Raw genomic sequence first — 20,642 nt, forward strand, 5'->3', positions numbered from 1 at the left:
TGACTTCACGTATCTTCATTCTCAATGGTTTCCATGAGATACGTATCTTTACTTTCGTGAGAAAGTACTCTGGTTGCTCCTGGTGCCCATAGGGGCATGAATGCAAAGTTCTTTGGAAACATTTCCTTTTCTTGGGGTGTTTTACATAAATATCTTTTGAAGATATTTTATTTCAGGGGTATCTAAGAAAATATCTTTTGGAAGATATTTTCATTCTAGGGTAGTTTCGCAGCTTTTACTTTTTAGAGGGGCCATTGTGCAATTAATGAAAGTTATTGCTCAATGCCTTGTTTTGAGCCTGAATCCTCGTACGGGATTCATTTTCACATTTCGTCGAGTCGTGGACTCTTAGAATTTCCTCTTGGATGATGTTTTCCAGTTTTAGGGTTTCTGGCCCCGGTTTGCGCCAAACTTGTTTTGGGCATAACTTTCTGCTCGGGACTCGGTTTTCAATGCTGTTTCTTCCATTGTTCATATTTTCTCATTTGGAATCTTTTTCATTCACAGAGTTTTGCTGTTTGAGCGTGTCTGCTCAAATTTCACTTTTTCGAACCCGACGGAGCCCGTTTAGGGCACTTTTTGAGTTTTTCTATAAAAAGGGGGTCTTTAGTGAAAAAATCAGATTTCACTCTCTCTCCCCTCTCTTGGCCGGATCTCATGGCAACCATGGCTGCCATATTCTCTCTCTTCTTTTGAGCTTCCTCCCCTCACTTAAAAGTGGTGATGCCTTTATGTTTATTGTTCCCCTCGGCGAGGCCTTCGATTCCAACCGATTGGAATCTCATTTTGGCCATTTCTTGAGTTCGGGTTTAAAGTCAAGTTGTGTTTTTGATGGGGCTTCCTTGGGATTCATGTTCGTGGTGTTGTCCCCGACAAAACCTAGGAGTTTCGTCGAATTCAGAGCCGATTTATTTTGGTGGGGATTTGAGATTTCATCTCAAATGGAGGTAGGGAATGTTTTAGGATTATTTGTGTGTTGTATTGTGTGTTTTCCATGTTTATACAACCTATATGCATGCTTTGTATCAAATCTAGGAAATTTGAAATATTTAATTCTTTGTATAAGATTTAATATTCATGATGATGAGAAATTTGGATTTGAATTGTGGCATGGTAGAAACTCTTATTTTAATATGTTGGTTAACATATATTAAATTGGGGTTAATTAAATAAGAATTGCTCTTTTTAATTAATAATTATCTTTTGTGAAAGATTAAAGTTCATAGCCATAACTTGCACGAAATTGAGTTGTAATATGCTTTTAAATTAAGTCATGGTATGTTCTTTAACATACTTTAATTTGAGAGCATTTGATTGAGTTTGGAAATCTAGAGACTTTAATTAAGAGAATTAATTAAAATCTATTTTTGTGGTTTCGTGGGCCTAATTAAGCTTTTGTGTGAATATATGTAATGACCACGATATGTCTTTTATCATATATTAAATTGAGGCCATTTGGAAATGATTTGAAATCTAGAGAGTTTAATTATTTTGATGTAATTAAATTATATCTTGTTTATCCATAGATCTAATCATGTTTTAGAAGTTGTTTCTATTTAAAGAGCATGGATTTAGACTTATGATGTATTCACTTGATTGTGTTATATGCATTGAAGAGTATTGTTGTTAAATTTATATTCATGAGAGTATGTTTCATATGAATATATTATTGGCTTGTGATTTCATAACATTATGGATATGAAATGCTTATTATGCACTATTGGGAGTTAAATTGTTAACTTGTTACTATGTAGTAGTAATATGTATAAGTTGTGAACTTATTTGGCTTATTTTGGAATCTTGGGACATTGTTGAGTTGAGATGGCTAGGGTTTGGCTCTAGTACGGGGACGTGAGTCCTCTAAGTCATTGAGATAGTGCGCACTTAGGGTGGTCTTCCCTGCGGGTTAGTGCCCGGAATAACCATTGAGGTCTCGGCAGAATTCCGAGCGTGATGTCCAAGTCTTCCACTATTTGTTTTTGCATTCAATTCCAAGTTGACAATCATATTTACCTTGTTGACTTGTGGTTTTGGCTATTAGAGATTTTGATGTTGTTAAGTACATCCATACTAAATTGCTATATTTGGTTGATTACACACTTTTAGATTTCTAGTTGATAACCTAGAGAATCTATGTCTTGACGTGTGGTATTAGATATTCTAATTATACTAAATTGTTATATTTAGTTGATGTTGCATTTTAGACTTCAAGTTGATAACCTTGAGAATCTATATGTTGTTGCTTTGTGTAAGCATGCTCCTATGTTGTTGCTTTGTGTAAGCATGCTCCTATGTTGTTGCTTTGTGTAAGCATGACTCTATGTTGCTAAAATTGCATGAATGAGGTGATGGATGCTAGAAATGATCTTAGGTAGCTAGAATGCTCCTTGAGTCTCACCTTTGACATAGACATTAGGTGGAATGAATCACAATAATTAAATCATGCAAACTTGTAAAACATAGGTCGATGTATGCTCATTTCCTACGAGTAGCTTTATGTTACTCACCCCTACGATACTGGGGCATATTTCAGGTACAAGAGTTAAAGTTGAGACTCCCATTATGCTTGGATGACTTGTGGACTTGAAGATTTCCATTTTGTGAAGATTGGCTTGAAATGCCTTTGTAGCTTTATATGTCAAATGTGTATATTTGATTCTAAACTTGTAATGTGTGCCTAAGCACACTTTTGATTCTCATTTTATGTATATGACATGAGGCCAAGGGCCAAAATTCTTTTGGAATTACATTTGTATCATGGATGTTAAATTTTTGCCCTTAATGAGATTATATGAAATTCATGCATTTTAATATGCTATTTTGCGCTGGAGTGTGCATTGTATATGAAAAATTGTCCATTAGTATTCATTCATCATATATGAAGTGTGGCCAAGGGCCAAACGGCATTTTGAAACCATTTTATGATTTTGAATTCCAAGTTTTCATTCCAAACTTCGTTTTTGGCATTTTAGCCGTTGGGGGGTCATATTTTGTATCGGTCATATTTTTAGGCCATGGACCATTATAGCACATCTTACTAGGTGAGTTACGTTTGTGTGCATGGTCGTTTCCGGACAAAGCTTCTTCTTTGGTGAAATGAGCCTCCTACGGACTCATTTTACACTTTTGTTGCATAATCTGACCTAAGGGTATTTTGGAAATTTTCTTTGGGAAATAAATTTCGTTCTTCACATGGTCACTTAGAAAATGTGATTTTAGGGGGGGGGGGGTTCTTCTTCATGTTTTTCCAGAAAATGTCATCTTGGTATCGGAAATTGATCGCAAAGTTCAGCTTCGGTTTTTCCATTTAGCAACTTTTTGGACCCTCTGAACCAGTTTTCTTGGGAGGGCATTTTAGGCATTTCACAGTGCATATTTTTTTATTTTTCTCTTTAATCATGTAGAAAACCAATTTTTGAGGGGGGTTTCTTCTTTGTGTTTTTCCAGAAAATGTCATCTAAGGCCTCAAAATCCCATTTTTTTCGGGAAAAACCCCTACTGCCAGTTTTTCCTTGCTGAGTATTTTTCCCCCTTTACATCTAAACGGTTATGAGGAGTTTGGTAAATGGTTACATGTGCTTGGGCAGTGTTTTGGTTGAGTTTTTTGGTCTCCTAACCGGTTAGGAAGGCTTGATAACCGGTTAGATGATCTAGGGTTTGCACTTTTTGACCGTTTTGCCCCTTCTTCTTCTTCCGTTAGCCATATCTTCTTCATCCGGACTCCGAATCAAGTGATTCTTAAGTCTAAATTCATTATTTTTTCATTGTCTTTCCAATGGTGTACTTGGTAGCACCCACTTTTAAGCTGGAAATGATGTTTTTTCCCCTAGGTTCATTCTTGTTCGTTTTTGAAACGTTGTTTCCGAATTTGATTCCTTTGGGTTCTGTGACCTCGTTATGGGTCACATTGGCGTCTTAGAGTCATGTTGTACCTCTAGAGACCGTTGTTTGTCTTTTGCTTCCGCATTTTAGATCCGTTATCGGGTCATCTTTTGGTTCATCACTGACGCACCGGGTTGAAAAACTTGAGCCGTCACAAAATGCGTAAATATATTGCCTAAGTGTTTGTATAAATAAAATATATAAAATAAGAAGCATGGATGAGTTGCTAATTTAAAAGTATAAATATATATACTTGTGGAGATATGGTTGAATTGCCAATGTATAAATAAATATACTTGTGGGGGCATAGTTAAATTGCCAATGTATAAATAAATATACTTAAAGGAGGCATGGTTGAATTGTCAATATATAAATAAATATATTTATAATGGCATGGTTGATTTGCCAAAGCGCAATTAAATTGCTATGTGATAGATGATTAAAATTTCATTTAAGGTTATTGTATGTATAAGTTGTTGGATTAGGATTAGATAGTCTTAAATTAGAATAATCTAGTAATTACAGATTAGTGTATTATTTTATGTTTATTAATAAAATAATATTGGTGGAGACATGGATGATTTGTCAAAGCCTAGATATTGGCCGTGTGATTTAAATAATTAAATCATTATTAGGTTTTGGATTAAATATAATATTCATTTAATTATATGTTATTGTTTAAATGTTTAATTAACTTTCTAGGAAGGGATTGAGGTTAATGAACTTTTCTTTAAAAAAAATGGTGGTTTGGTCTAGGTATGATTATTATTTAATCATTGTTAATGGTTTTGGAATTAATGAACCTAGGAATAGATGTGACTATTGTATTATATATAATTATTTATATATATGTGTATTATTGTATATTAAAGATAAAAGATTTTATTATGATTGGCTTTGGTCAAAGATGATCTTTTTATTGGTTTTCAGAGGTCTGGTAGGGAGAACTTGCTCATGGGTTTGACCCACTTATTTTTATCTTTCAGGTTACTAGAGGTCCAAATCTCAAGGTTGAGGATCCGCAGTTGGAGGACTTATCCATTCTTTTTATTTTATTTCAAAGTAGGATATTATTACTTCAGTGTTTATTAATGAATTTCTGGATAGTGGATTTTGGTTAAGGGGTCCTTAAGTTACGGGATTCCCAAGTAGAAACCATTGGAGAGTTATTAATGGAAATTATTATTTATTAGTTTTCTTCAGCATATTATTTATTCTTTTATTTCATTTTGTAATCTGTGCTTGATTGAAATACTTTAATTGTTTTGATATCCCCTGGTTTTGTACGTGGACTTGATCAACCAGTGTTCCGAAATCAGGGGGTATCACAAATATAAACCAACACATATGGATCATGCTCCCTAACGTCTAGTTTTAAAGGAAAGCAAAGGATCATCCTAAAGCTATCTTTGAAACATTCTGAAAACAATCCACAACAAATAACACAATTAAACAATATTAGAACCATCAATGCTAACAACAAGTTACAACTACTTAGGATTGTCAACTTGAAATAAAATGTGAAATCAAATGTTGTTGGTTTCCTTGATGGAGTCGCCACAACCAACAAAGCTTGAGAGTTGTGCGTGTTTAGGAGGTGGCCAAGTTTTATATTTATAAAAAGAAACAACTACCTTTCTCTATAAAAAATATAGATAGGGCGAGTAGGGATCGTCCCAAGGGATTTGATGGTGTATCGAATTGTGAACTATGGTAATTAGGGTTAGTAGGTCGAGTGATCACACAATTGGTTGGTTGGTTGATTAAGCTAAATTGAATTCAACTAAATAAAATAAAATGAGGTAAACAAGAGAGAGAGAGGTCTTGGGGTGTAGAGATCACCACCAAGCAATACTTTTCTATACTACTAACAAGTGATCAATTGAGGGTAATGGATGTGTTGCAATATGATAAGGGTGTGTGTTTGCATTAGGTTGATTCAATTGGTAAGGATGACAAATCAAGCAAGTATTGTCTAAACATCATGTGAAGAGCACAATATATCTAAATAATAGAGCATATATTGTCTAGACAACATAGGGATAGCACAATAGATCAAAACAAGTCATTAATCTTTCATTAAGCTCACAATCCACATACAACACAATATTAGGGGAATATGCCATTTGGACTCACAAGCATGGAACATCAAACATCAAGAGTAGATTGTCCTCCCATATAACATTATACTACCACTACACTAAATCTACACTACTAGCATGAAAATAAAGCTATCTAGACTAGGGGAGAGGCACAAACCATCAAGAATAGGCATAAACCATCAAATGAACCAAAATAGCATTCATTAAGCATATCATCTTGATAATCTCTAGATCTATAACATCAATACACATAGACATGCATCAAAAACACTAAATCTAGAGATAAGCACATGAATATCCTACTCTAGCATACATAGACATATGGATAGAATAGAATAGTCAATTGGAAGCATTAAACCATACAAACCATGAAATAATCAAGATTTATATATACATGAATATCAAGATGTATCATACAACACTAATCCCTCAATAATACATAAGATTAGAGTATAGAAAGCATGCTTGGGGCTAACTCTAGCCCCAAGGAGATGTCTAGCCACTCATGGTAGTGATGATCCAACCCTCAAGGGCTAACTCCATGGCTGCTCCTTGTTGGTGAAGATTTCCTCCAATGGTGCTCTAGCTTCCTCCCTTCTTCCTCTCCAAGAATAGCCTCCAAGATGATTTTCAATGTGTGACAAGAGACTCTAGACTCCTCTCCAAAAAGTGTATCATATTCCTTATATAGGTAGGTCAAATACACCCTATGATGAGCTGTGGTCGTGCAAGGCATATTCTCCAATGATTGGGTGAAGGACGGAATAAATGAGCTGGACTTTAACTTTTTCTCGCTGGAGGAAGTTCAATCGATCGAACCTTAACTTGGATCGATCGAAGATGGGTTCGATCGATCGAACTGCATCTTGGATCGATCGAAGTGGTCTGACTCCTCCGGATAAGGACAAGGCTGAGATATTTCAAAGATATTTATGGGGAAAAGGATAAAAGTGGTTGGTAGGCGTACAGCTGTGGATAAGATCAATCATTTGAATAGGACAAAATAGGGTTCGATCGATCGAAGGTGATGTTGGATCGATCGAACTTGGAATTTCAGCAAAGGCCAAGGTTGGATCTATCGAGAAGTACTGTGATCGATCATAGATGTTCAATCGATCGAACTCTAAGTTGGATCGATCGAACTTTTCAGCTGCACAACTTTGATTCCTTTTTGCTCCTTGCTTTCTCCACTTTGCTCCCTCCTTTGGTTTATCTCAGGATTACTTCAATTAAGCTCTTATTTGGCTGAGTTAGCTCAATTTTGGGATTAGTGCCTGAAAATATAAATAACACGTAATAAGTCTAAAACGACAAAATAAGATAGATAAAGGTACTAGAATGCTTAAGCTTAACGGGTTTAAATGTACACTTTTCAGTGCTCATCACACCCCCAAACTTAAATATTGCTAGTCCCTAGCAATGAACTAAGAAGTAAAGGAATGAAATGAACAACTAAACAAGTATAAACTGGAAAGCAAGTAAAATGATAGTGCCACTTTCGTAGGGAACACGATTGCATTTAGCATATGCAACAAGCCTTTTAAACCCCTAGGTTACCCGTAGTGGATGAGTAAAGTCTCGTGAGGGTTTCCAGAAATGGTACCCACAAACATTAAGCTCATTCTTTCAAAAGAGGCACCAATATTGCAAACAAGCATTGGGAGAAAACTACCTCAAGTATGCAATTTTTCAATCATTTCCAAGCAATCTCCCAAAATTTCAATATCAAGTAAGCAAGTATGGTCCTCCACATATCAAGAAAATGATCATGAAAATCGAAACAAGTCTAGAATCCATGTGAGAGGTCCGGCATCAAGTGTGTTGCTATCTTAGCCAACTAGAGAAGTAATCACATCCTTACCCTCAAACTAGCACATAAATCTAGTACCGATCATCAAGATAAGAGAGTGGACCTTTTATTAAAGCTTTATTGTTCTAGGTGCGCTTATTCTTTTCACTCTATTTTTTTTTTTTTTTTTTTTTATTGAGGATCAAAGATGGAAGTATTGTGCAATGTGTTGATCTCTTAAGCTTTCTAGAAGATTCAGGTAGCGAGCTTTAGGTCAATGACTCCCAAACCAGATGGCTTTAGGGCATTAGGTGTTAAGACACACCAACGGACTTACAAACTCAAATCAACTAGGCTACAAATTAAGACAACAACCATCGAATCATTTCCCACTTCTCGCCTTTTGGGAGAAGTCCTCACTTTTATTGCTTTTTGCAACTTTTTCTTCTTTTTTTTTTTTTTTTCAATTCAATTATTAACCTAGAGTTTGGGCCCTCCACCTTTCGGCGCGAGAAGTTCATTGCTTAATGAGGCAAGAATCCCGGCTACTCAATGAAAAGGGGTTGTTATCCACCTTTATCAAGAATGAAAGCTTTCAATGCACTACTAGCCCAATTGGGATATAACCAATTCAATAATCAACAAAGCATGTACCCCACAAATGAATGCTAGTGTGCACCGGTGCAAGTGTAGAATCCTAGAATGAATCTCAAAACAATCACAAATTCAGGATGATGTGGACCACAAATGCAAGCAAGATATCAATCTTTTGAAAAATTTACTCCTAAATGGCATCCTCAAGGCATACAAGGAGTATTGGACTCTCAAGTCAAGCAATTTTTAAATTTTAAGCAATATAATCCTCAAAAGATCAAAATCATAGCTAGAAATGGACCAAGTATAGAAATATCCCTCAAATACACAAGACATGCTCAAAATTTGAATTTTAAAGTAACACTGAAATATACACCAATACCCCCAAACTTAAACTGCACATTGTCCTCGATGTGTGAAGAGAACAAAGGAAAGAGTATACCAGTGCTTTAGACATGAATGATCGGGATAGAAGTATCCAAAGTGGGTGGCATGGCCCCCCCAAACTTGGGATAAACTGTGGTCCTGAAAAGTTTGCACTCGGATAAACTCATTAGATAACAAGATAGGATAATCAGTGCACAGTGGACATGCAAGTGTAAAATGGGATAAATAGAGAATAGAAAGAGAGGTGTAAGAGTGGTCCTGAAAAATTAGGCAGCACTCTCTCACTGAAGTCACTGTGGTGTACCTGATGGAGTCAAACATACAAATATGAGTTACTAAGAGACATCCATAATAAAAAAACAATATATAGAGAATATAAAGTGCAGGTACATCAATAAAATAATAAAGCCGATAGACCGGCCGCAAAGTATAATACAGTAACAGTGACAGTATAATATAGATCCAGAATAAAAGAAATGAAAGCATAAAACAACTGGAAGTGGAGTCTCAGGAGGCCTGATCGTGAAGATCTGCAGTGGCTGGAGGTGCAGGTGCGGGTGCAGGTGCAGGGAGTCGGCTGGAGAGATCGGCAAAGCAAGCCATGACATCCGCCCTGAAAGAGGTGAACTCAGCTCGGTGGGCAGTGATGTCGGCTCGCATGGCTGCTACGTCCTCCTCCAGTGTCTGCAAGCGTGCTCCGAATCCGGGAGTGGGAACTAGAGACTCAGGTAGAGATGCCTCTGAAGAAGACTCCCGAACTCGCTCCTGAGCAGCGGCTCGATCACTGGTATCATCGGCATCAGCATCATCTACAGCATCGACATACTCCTCCGCAGGTCGCTCCAGGTCAATGTCCATGCGATCGGTAGCTGGACCGACTGGTGCGTCGTCCGCTGCTATATCTGCTGTTGCTGGAGGTGCCGGCTGTGCCTGGGCTGCCTCCTCCTCCTCTAGTTCAGCTGCTGCCTCTACAGCTGGCTCCTGAAGACTCCGAATAAGAGCATTGTAGCTCTTATTCCAGTCGCTCCTCCTATAGAAGCTGGACCGTGCAAGGGGCTCCTCATCTAGGGGCACTCTGTAGCGCTGGTCAAGAAGGATCTGCGTGATGAGGTGTCCGAAGGGCAGGACCTTGGACCGCTTAGGGTCCTTCCTGGAAATGAAAGAATCATACAGCAACCTCATCATGCTCCAGATGAGGACTGGGATAGATACCCAGCAGCCCGTGTAAAAAGCGTAAAGAGCTGTCAAGTAGTCATGACGCCTCTGGATCTTGTGGCCCGCCATGTAAATGTTCTGGAAAAGAACTGTGTCAATGAACCAGAGGTCGTCAGGCAAGAAGGTCCTGGTGGCGAATCTCTGACCACCGGCATGATGGCCTGTCAAGGAGACAGCCATGTCAGAAAATGAAGGCCTATGCAGCCTCGGGTATGTCTCTGCAAGCTCAGGTGGACACCGGTGTGGGCACCGGCAAGCATGGGCCAGGGTGTCAACTGTGATGACAATCTCGTGGCCGTCCAGTGTAGTGATCATCTCTGCGGTAGATCGTGGCGAGGGCCGGAGATGCTGAAAGAATAGCCGGACCAGTCGCGGGTATACAAGGTCGGTGACTGGGGCAAAGATGGCTGAGAGGCCCCGCTGCATGATATCCTGATAGCCAGACCGAGTCAGGATAGACTCGGAGAAGTACTCAGTATCAAAGTATGACTCCTGAGCCACGGTCATAGCTGCATATCTCGGCAGCAACTGGTCACGGTGCTGAGCCGGTAGAGGTGGCTGCGGTGATGGCATGGCGGCTGCATCTGCCTGATGGCGCACAGGAGAAGGTGATGGTGTGAAGGCTGGAGGAGCCTGGGATGTAGATGGCATGTGGTCAGCTCCTTCCTCAGCCTCATGGGATGGGGACTGAGGGGGAGTAGCCTGTGTGGGCTCCTCCTGAGCATGAGATGGCGCTACAACCATCTCTATCCTGGGCCGTATATGTCTGCGGGGTCGCTGTGGCCCCAAAGATCTCCTGGCTGTACTCTTGTACCGCGGAGGCATGAGCTGCAAAAAGACAAGAAAATATTAATATAAGTCAGTGCCAGATATATAAGAATTTAAGTGCATAATAGAAACATGTAAGTCAAATAAGATAGGCAAAATACAGATGACATGAATCTATGATGATGATGATATGTGAATCATGCTAAGCAATGTAGGTATGAAATACATCCAATGTGGAATATCACAAGCATTGTACATATAAAGATAGCATGAAGACAACACAAGATGAATGGAGTGTGTATGTATGATCTGTGAAAGTTCGATCGATCGAAATTTAAGTTCGATCGATCACAGAAATTTTCGATCGATCGAAGTGAAAAATGTTCAAAAGTTGGATCGATCGAAGTGAATTGGATCAATCCAACACTTGGATCGATCGAAGCATGAAAGTGCACAAGATTGGATCGATCGAAGATAGTGAAATGAAGTTCACTACTTCGATCGATCGAAGAATAAGTTCGATCGATCGAACTGTGCGAATGCCGAATTTGAAAAGTCACATATCTGTGAGATCTAGAGCACGAGGCCCACACAAACGTATTTGTGGGCCTATCTACACACCAAACATCCCATCCTCAACACCCAAACACTCCCCAAACTCCACAAATCACATCACAATCCCCAATTTGGTTTGGCCGAATGGATATGTATATGTATATCATGTAACAGGAAATTCAAGCTTCAAAATGGATGATTTACACATTTATAACATAATTCGACATAGAAAATCAATAACATGCATCAATTTAAGCTTTTAAATCAAGAAATGGCTCGCGGTTTACCTCAAAACCGAGAGGGATGAGATGAGAGAGAGGGTGCGAAGCCGCGGTGAAAATAAGGCTCTACCTTGCCGGAATTGGCTCGCCGGGGATGGGGAAGATGATTGGAATGGAGGTTGGCCGGATTGAGATGAGATTGAGAGAAGAGGGAGACTAGGGTTTGGTTTCCTTTTGAAGTTGGATCGATCCAAAGTGATCGATCCAACTCGGTTATATTTTTAAAAACACGATATGCAGAGTTCAATCGATCGAAGATGGAGTTCGATCGATCGAACTTAGGTCTCCACTCTTAATGGCATTTTTTCTTCTTTTTTTTTTTTTTTTTTTTTTAGAATAAATTTTGAAAAATCAAAGGGAATTAAATTAATGAGATGCAAATTTCGATCGATCGAAGAGGATAAAGAATGCACAAGTTTAAGGGTTCAAGAGTTGATATGTGTTGGAACCTTGGATTGATCGAACTTGGAATTCGATCGATCGAACATGAAAAATTTTGAAAAGTCCCGAGAGCATGCATTTTGGAATTTGGATGCAGGTCCAAAATTTTTCTAAGTGTTGGGACTCATGATCAATCGAACCACATGTTGGATCGATCGAAAGGTAGTTCGATCGATTGAAATGGTTTACGATCGATCGAACTTTTGAAAATTTGGAGATGCCGAGAGCATGCATTTTGGAGTTTGGATGCAGGTCCAAAATTTTTCTAAGTGTTGGGTGCAATATGAGAGCTGGATCGATCGAGTCCATAGTTGGATCGATCGAACCAAAGTTCGATCGATCGAACCAAGACTTGGATCGATCGAAATTATGTCTAAATGCTCAAAATGACTTGAATGCTCATGCAATCCCTTACTCAGTTCCTTCCAATGTATATGAACCACAAAAACAGTATCTAGACTTCGTAAGAATCAAAATGCAAGATAGAAATGAGGGAGGAATAGAGTTGTGAAACTCTATGAATACTAGTGTTTAACATCTCTAGCAAGACGTTAGGTCAACTTACTAATCAAATGAATCAAAAACTGGATATGAAACATCCTTATTGACCCTCTTTTCACTTTTCTCATTTAATGTCCCACTTATGGCAATAAAATCATCCTCCAAAAGAATAACTTGAAAAGAAATAAAAGAGATGATATTGTTCCTTTCATCCACAGTCTTGAAAACAAAATCAATTATGGTTAGGCTTGCCTCTTTGTTGTGTTTTTGAAACACATTCAAATGATCATCCATATTAATAATTGGTGAGGCATTGTCTTTCAAAGACTCATTTGGATTAATAAGAAACACCTTCTCTTCATCCCTCTTCTCCTCCTCATAAATTACCATTCCCTTACCTTCTAAGTAAGCTAAGGAGTCCATTAGAGAGTTTATTTCATTTTTAGAGCTTTTAAAGTCAAAACCACAATTTTTATACATTTCCAAAAGACATTCCTCAAGAGGGTCATTAGAGATAATAGAAGGAAGGCCCTCTTCAACAAGTTCTTCCTCCTTCTCTCCTACCTCAAGTGTGGTCAACATCTCCTCACTCTCTAGAGTAGTCATATCATAGATAAAATCATAATCAAAACAAGGAAAGTCCTCATTAATCATGTTATGTTCTATTGGATTAGCCACTAACTCACTTGCCACTTCCTCCTCTATACAAGATAGAGCGCTAGGCATTAGCTCACTTGTTTCATTCTCCTCACTCTCATCATCCTCATCTATATACATTGAAGTTCTTGCCATTTTTTCATTTGCCTCTTCCTCCTCCTCTTGATGAGAAAGAGTACTTGCAATTTGCTCAACTTGAGCTTCTAAGTTGGCTAAAGCTTGAGAATGAGAATTAATAAGTGAAGTGTGTGAAATATGCACATTAAGTAAAGCTAACACTTTTTCTTCAAATCCGGGTGAGTACTTAGAAGGTGGTGGAATTGATTCATCATAAAATGGTGGGGGAGGGTAATAGTCACAAGAAGGATTAAATGAGTGATCAAGTCCATAATAAGATGATGCATGAAATGAATTGGACTCAATCTCATAAGGATTAAAACATGATGGAGGAGCATAAGGTGAAGGGATGTAATTCCCCCCCAAACTTGGATAAAAAAATTCCTCCATTCACAATTAAAACCCAAATGCAAGAAAAAATTGGCCTCAACAAGGGCCTATGCTTGGACAAAAATTTAGCAATAAAATGAGCCTCAACAAGGGCTATCACAAGCATACAAAGAAGTGAAACAATTAAAATACAAGAGAGCCAAGAATTGGTCACAATGGTCCTTTAGCACTTCAACTCCAAATTTAGCTTTTAAGCTCCAATGATTGCTTTAAGTTCCAAAGTTCGCCTTCCTTGTAGTCAAGTACCTAATTGAACAAATAATAATGAGAATCAAGAGAAAAGAATATACAATGGAAAATAAAATAAAAATAGAAGCAATCTAATGAACACTATTGTCTAGTTTAATTCCAACAAAACCGTTAATCCCTAGCAACGGCGCCAAAAACTTGTTGTTGGTTTCCTTGATGGAGTCGCCACAACCAACAAAGCTTGAGAGTTGTGTGTGTTTAGGAGGTGGCTAAGTTTTATATTTATAAAAAGCCACTACTACCTTTCTCTATATAAAATATAGATAGGGCGAGTAGGGATCGTCCCAAGGGATTTGATGGTGTATCGAATTGTGAACTATGGTAATTAGGGTTAGTAGGTCGAGTGATCACACAATTGGTTGGTTGGTTGATTAAGCTAAATTGAATTCAACTAAATAAAATAATATGAGGTAAACAAGAGAGAGAGAGGTCTTGGGGTGTAGAGATCACCACCAAGCAATACTTTTCTATACTACTAACAAGTGATCAATTGAGGGTAATGGATGTGTTGCAATATGATAAGGGTGTGTGTGTGCATTAGGTTGATTCAATTGGCAAGGATGAAAAATCAAGCAAGTATTGTCTAAACATCATGTGAAGAGCACAATATATCTAAATAATAGAGCATATATTGTCTAAACAACATGGGGATAGCACAATAGATCAAAACAAGTCATTAATCTTTCATTAAGCTCACAATCCACATACAACACAATATTAGGGGAATATGCCATTTGGACTCACAAGCATGGAACATCAAACATCAAGAGTAGATTGTCCTCCCATATAACATTATACTACCACTACACTAAATCTACACTACTAGCATGAAAATAAAGCTATCTAGACTAGGGGAGAGGCACAAACCATCAAGAATAGGCATAAACCATCAAATGAACCAAAATAGCATTCATTAAGCATATCATCTTGATAATCTCTAGATCTATAACATCAATACACATAGACATGCATCAAAAACACTAAATCTAGAGATAAGCACATGAATATCCTACTCTAGCATACATAGACATATGGATAGAATAGAATAGTCAATTGGAAGCATTAAACCATACAAACCATGAAATAATCAAGATTTATATATACATAAATATCCAGATGTATCATACAACACTAATCCCTCAATAATACACAAGATTAGAGTATAGAAAGCATGCTTGGGGCTAACTCTAGCCCCAAGGAGATGTCTAGCCACTCATGGTAGTGATGATCCAACCCTCAAGGGCTAACTCCATGGCTGCTCCTTGTTAGTGAAGATCTCCTCCAATAGTGCTCTAGCTTCCTCCCTTCTTCCTCTCCAAGAATAGCCTCCAAGATGATTTTCAATGTGTGACAAGAGACTCTAGACTCCTCTCCAAAAAGTGTATCATATTCCTTATATAGGTAGGTCAAATACACCCTATGATGAGCTGTGGTCGTGCAAGGCATATTCTCCAATGATTGGGTGAAGGACGGAATAAATGAGCTGGACTTTAACTTTTTCTCGCTAGAGGAAGTTCGATCGATCGAACCTTAACTTGGATCGATCAAAGATGGGTTCGATCGATCGAACTGCATCTTGGATTGATCGAAGTGGTCTGACTCCTCCGAATAAGGACAAGGCTGAGATATTTCGAAGATATTTATGGGGAAAAGGACAAAAGTGGTTGATAGGCGTACAGCTGTGGATAAGATCAATCATTTGAATAGGACAAAATAGGGTTCGATCGATCGAAGGTGATGTTAGATCGATCGAACTTGGAATTTCAGCAAAGGCCAAGGTTGGATCTATCGAGAAGTACTGTGATCGATCATAGATGTTCGATCGATCGAACTCTAAGTTGGATCGATCGAACGTTTCAGCTGCACAACTTTGATTCCTTTTTGCTCCTTGCTTTCTCCACTTTGCTCCCTCCTTTGGTTTATCTCAGGATTGCTTCAATTAAGATCTTATTTGGCTGAGTTAGCTCAATTTTGGGATTAGTGCCTGAAAATATAAATAACACGTAATAAGTCTAAAACGGCAAAATAAGATAGATAAAGGTACTAGAATGCTTAAGCTTAACGGGTTTAAATGCGCACTTTTCAGTGCTCATCATCAAACAATAGTACTATTGTTGCAAGAACAACTACCACAAAGCTAGTAGGATAACAAGGTTTACACCACTTCAAAAACTATAACTCAACCCACACATAGACTCCACTATAATGTAACTCACGTATGTGACTCCATAATGCAATGTGATGCTAATGCAGATATCTTAAATGATTAAATGAATGGTGCACTTCCGTACCCTACTGGCGAAGTGTGACTAGGGATTTTCAAACCTTTGACTCGATGTCCACTTCTCAAGTTCAAATAGGTTCTATCCTTCAATCATGTTATGCATGTCGTACACACACAACTTATAAGTTTATGAACTTTATAAACAAAATGATGACCACCATGCTCCTAAGGACAAAGTGGCATACACACACACCATGATTCATTCACATGGACAATACATTAATAATTCCTCAATGCTAAAACAATATAAACTACTCAAAAGCCATTCAATCAAGTCGTTAATTTGCACACACTGTTATTAACATAAAGAATCAAATCAAACTAGTATTGTGAGGCTTAGACATGTAACTACACAATTCATACTCTAAGTCTTCAAAACTACTAGCATGTGTAATGACATGTTCACAATAAGAATAAAAATACACTACTACAAGATTGTTAACATAGGAAATCCATTCATGCTAACATAAAGTGAGTTTTAAACCCTTAATTAAACAACAACATAGGATTAAATACACAATTAAATCATTTGCAAGAATCATGTAATTAGTTACACAATAATTAATCACTATATTTTAATTCTCTACCAAATGAAATAACATCTATACAAGAAGTAAATCACATACAAGCCTTGAACAATATGAAACCCTAGGTTATTTACATACAATATTCATCTATATGCATCCCTAGAATTTAAATAACATGCATACAATGTATATTAACCTCAAATAACACATTAAAACACTAAGGGTATAAACATAAGACACCCCTTACCTCACTAAAGAATTGTATCTCTAGAAACCAAGAGAAAAGTGTGCAAAATGGAAATCCAAGATAAGGTGTGGTGGACAATGGAGTGAGGAAGATTTTGTACATCTCAAAGAGAGGTCAGGGGTTCGAGTGTGTATGAGTACCCAACTAGGAAAAAAAAAAAAAAAAAAAAAAAAAGACCAAAAGCTAAGGGGAAGAGGCTTGAAAATGAGCTTCTAAGACTAACTTATCAAGTTATCAATGGTGGCTAGGCAAAAGCAAGGTGGAAGACAACCTAATCTCTAGATTTTCCACTAAGGAAATGAGATGGTTAGTCACATGTACTAAACTAACACTACCTCTCTCTCACACACACACATCACACCCCTCCACTTGTCACCATCCTAGGCCTCCTCACAAGGCTTAATCCATGCCTTACACTTGTCACCATCCTAGGCTTCCAAGTGTTCCAACCAAAAGTCAACAAATGGTCCAAGGAAAGTGTGACACTGTCACACTTTTCAAAAATTACAAATTGGTCCCTCATCTAAATATCTTACAAAAATAATTGCAAAAAAGTCCCTAAGTAAAAATATCTTGAAAAGTTAATTACACAAAGCACCCCAAAAAATAAAAATGTTTCTGAAGAAACTATGCATTCATACCCCCAATAATTTAAATTAAATAAGCATGCTTTTCTACACAATTAAGCTATGCATAGACAGTAAGATAAAATAATGCAAGTGCATGTGGTGTCGAAAACCAAGTCCGAACACCAAACTCTACCTCGGTTTCTACAAAACCAAGAAATAAACAATTAAATAAATAAATAAAAATAAAATAAAAATGTCAGAAAAAGGAGAAAGATGACACGGGCATCACATTCCTCAAAATTAAGGTGGATTGAATGAAACCATGTTGAGTTTGGAAATGAGATCTTAGAAACAGCATGGCGAAAGCAATTTTGTAAAAATATCAGCAATCTGATCATGTGAAGTGATGGACCGCAATTGTAAGGTCTTCTGAAGAAGACGATGACGAACAAAATGATAGTCAATCCCAATGTGTATAGTGTACTCATAAAAAATATCATTGTGTGCAATCTGGATTGCACTCCTATTATCACAATAGGTAGGAATGGCAGTGGATGAAGAAACTCTCATGTCTTGAAGGAGCCAACGTAACCACAGAATCTTAGAAGAAGTATCAACAAGTGCCCTGTATTCAGATTTTGTGCTAGATCGGGCAATCACAGTCTATTTCTTATTGCGATAAGAGATAAGTGAATCACCAAGAAAGAAACAATAGCTTGTGGTGAAACAACGATCTGTAGGATCTCCTGCCCAGCCTGTATCAGAATAGGCATGAAGAATAAGCAATGACTAAGAAGAAAAATGCAGTCCATGAAACCTAGTGCCTTTGAGATAACGAAGAATGCGAAGAACGACAACAAAATGAGTAGGCCGAGAGGCAGCCATGAACTGATTAACTATGTGGACGACATGAGAGATGTCGGGAAGAGGGACAGTGAGATAAACCAAACTACCTACCAATTGGCGATACAAAGTACCATCTCGAAGAGATTCTCCATCATGTAGATTAAGTCTTGTGTTATACTCAAGTGAGGTATCAACAATTTTGCTGCCACTTAGACCCAATTTTAAGAGAAGATCAGATATGTATTTTGCCTGAATAAGATAGTAACCATCTATAGATGTAGTTATCTCTTGACTTAGCTACTCTACTAGTCCTGACACCTGATCCAACCTTACTCACATCCCAAACTCCTATTTCTCACTCTCTTGTTATACATACAGCCGATGGTTCCACTATAGCTGTTAGTCACATAGTGTAATATCCATAATATTAAAAAGATAGTCTCGACATTTTAATAAGTATTATATTGCATTTTTATAGTTTTATTTGCCTGTTTATTTTAATTATTTTTTTAATTAAATTGCTTGATTAATTGGGTTAATTCTTGAATTTAATTGAATTGTTTTGTTTAAATAAATTGTTTAATTGTTATATTATTTATTTTCTTAAATCTTTTTGTATTCTGTGTTCGTTTATATATTAATTGTTTGATATTCCCTCGGGTTTGGGCTTAGGCCTGATCAACCTATGTCTCGGATTCGAGGGGTATCACAGTAATACCCCTAATTTTAAAATGATAGTCTCGGCATTTTAATAAGTATTTTATTACATTTTTATAGTTTTATTTGCCTGTTTATTTTAATTAAGTGTTTAATTGTTTTTTTTAATTAAATTGCTTGATTAATTGGGCTAATTCTTGAATTTAATTGAATTGTTTTGTTTAAATAAATTGTTTAATTGTTATATTATTTATTTTCTTAAATCTTTTTGTATTCTGTGTTCGTTTATATATTAATTGTTTGATGTTCCCTCGGGTTTGGGCTTGGGCCTGATCAACCTATGTCTCGGATTCGAGGGGTATCACACATAGGAACTATTTCTCAATCTCAGTTGTTAACCTTAAGGATTTCATTCAAGGACAATCTAGTTGTTTTGATGATTACAAATCATTAATGGTGTTTAAGAAGACTAATGTTTACATTGAGTGTTATAGATTATTCACATTCAAAGAATGACCTCAATGAAGCAATAAAGATCATTCCAAGTATTCCATTATTCAAGATCACATCAAGTAAATCAATGGATACAAAAAAGACATGAAGCTACAAGGAACTAAATGTAAAGTCTTTCCAAAGATAGTTTGGACTACAATGAACAAGAAAGCAACTCAAAGGAAGGAAGAAAACAAGAATACCTCAAAGCCTAAAATTATGAACAAAGCTTGAAAAAAGGGGTAAATAGGATGGTGAGTGTTTAGGATTCAATGTCAAAGTATTTATGAATCCATTTAAAGCTCATCTCAATAGGATCATGCATATCATCATTATCATTTATATATTCATATATCCATTAGCAATAGACTATGAACTTCATTCACATTTATAATTGACAAATGAAGTCATTGCTAAAGAATGAGTTAGTTCAAGCTTGCTTGAGCTTTGAAAAGACTCAACACTTGTGCTAGAATGCTAGGACCGTGCACGTCAATCACATGATTCATATTGATCGCTAGAAAGTAAAGCACTACAAGAAAATAAGTCATTTACGAGTGTCTGGACCTCCCGTGAAAACTTTTTCACGGGACTTTTGAGCCATTTGTCTATTATGGTCCTGTAAATACTCCCCACTTGCTACGGAAAATAATAACACTCATAAAATATTAAAGCACGACCATTCTAGCTTCCCGTAAATAAAACTCTCACGAGATTTCTAGCCTTTCGTTAATAATTAATTTACGAAACTACTAGCCTCTCGTTAATAATTAATTTATGCTGAAAAAAGGTCTTTTACAAGTGTGTGGACCTCCCATGAAAACTTTTTCATGGGACTTTTGTGCCTTCGTCTATTATGGTCCTGTAAATACTCTCTACTTGCTACGGGAAATAATAACTCTCGTAAAAAATTAAGGCACGACGATTCTAGCTTCCCATAAATAAAACTCTCACGAGATTTCTGGCCTTTCGTTAATAATTAATTTACGAGGTAAATGAAATATCGTTATTAATTAATTAACGAGTTGTTTATCCACTTGTGAATAATTAATTTACAAGAGCGATGACATCTCGTTAATACTTAATTAACGA

The sequence above is a fragment of the Cornus florida genome, unplaced genomic scaffold (assembly GCF_030987335.1).
Source record: "Cornus florida cultivar Cherokee Brave unplaced genomic scaffold, ASM3098733v1 CherokeeBrave_3.0.0_Hap2_Chr06, whole genome shotgun sequence".
Lineage (NCBI taxonomy): Eukaryota > Viridiplantae > Streptophyta > Magnoliopsida > Cornales > Cornaceae > Cornus > Cornus florida.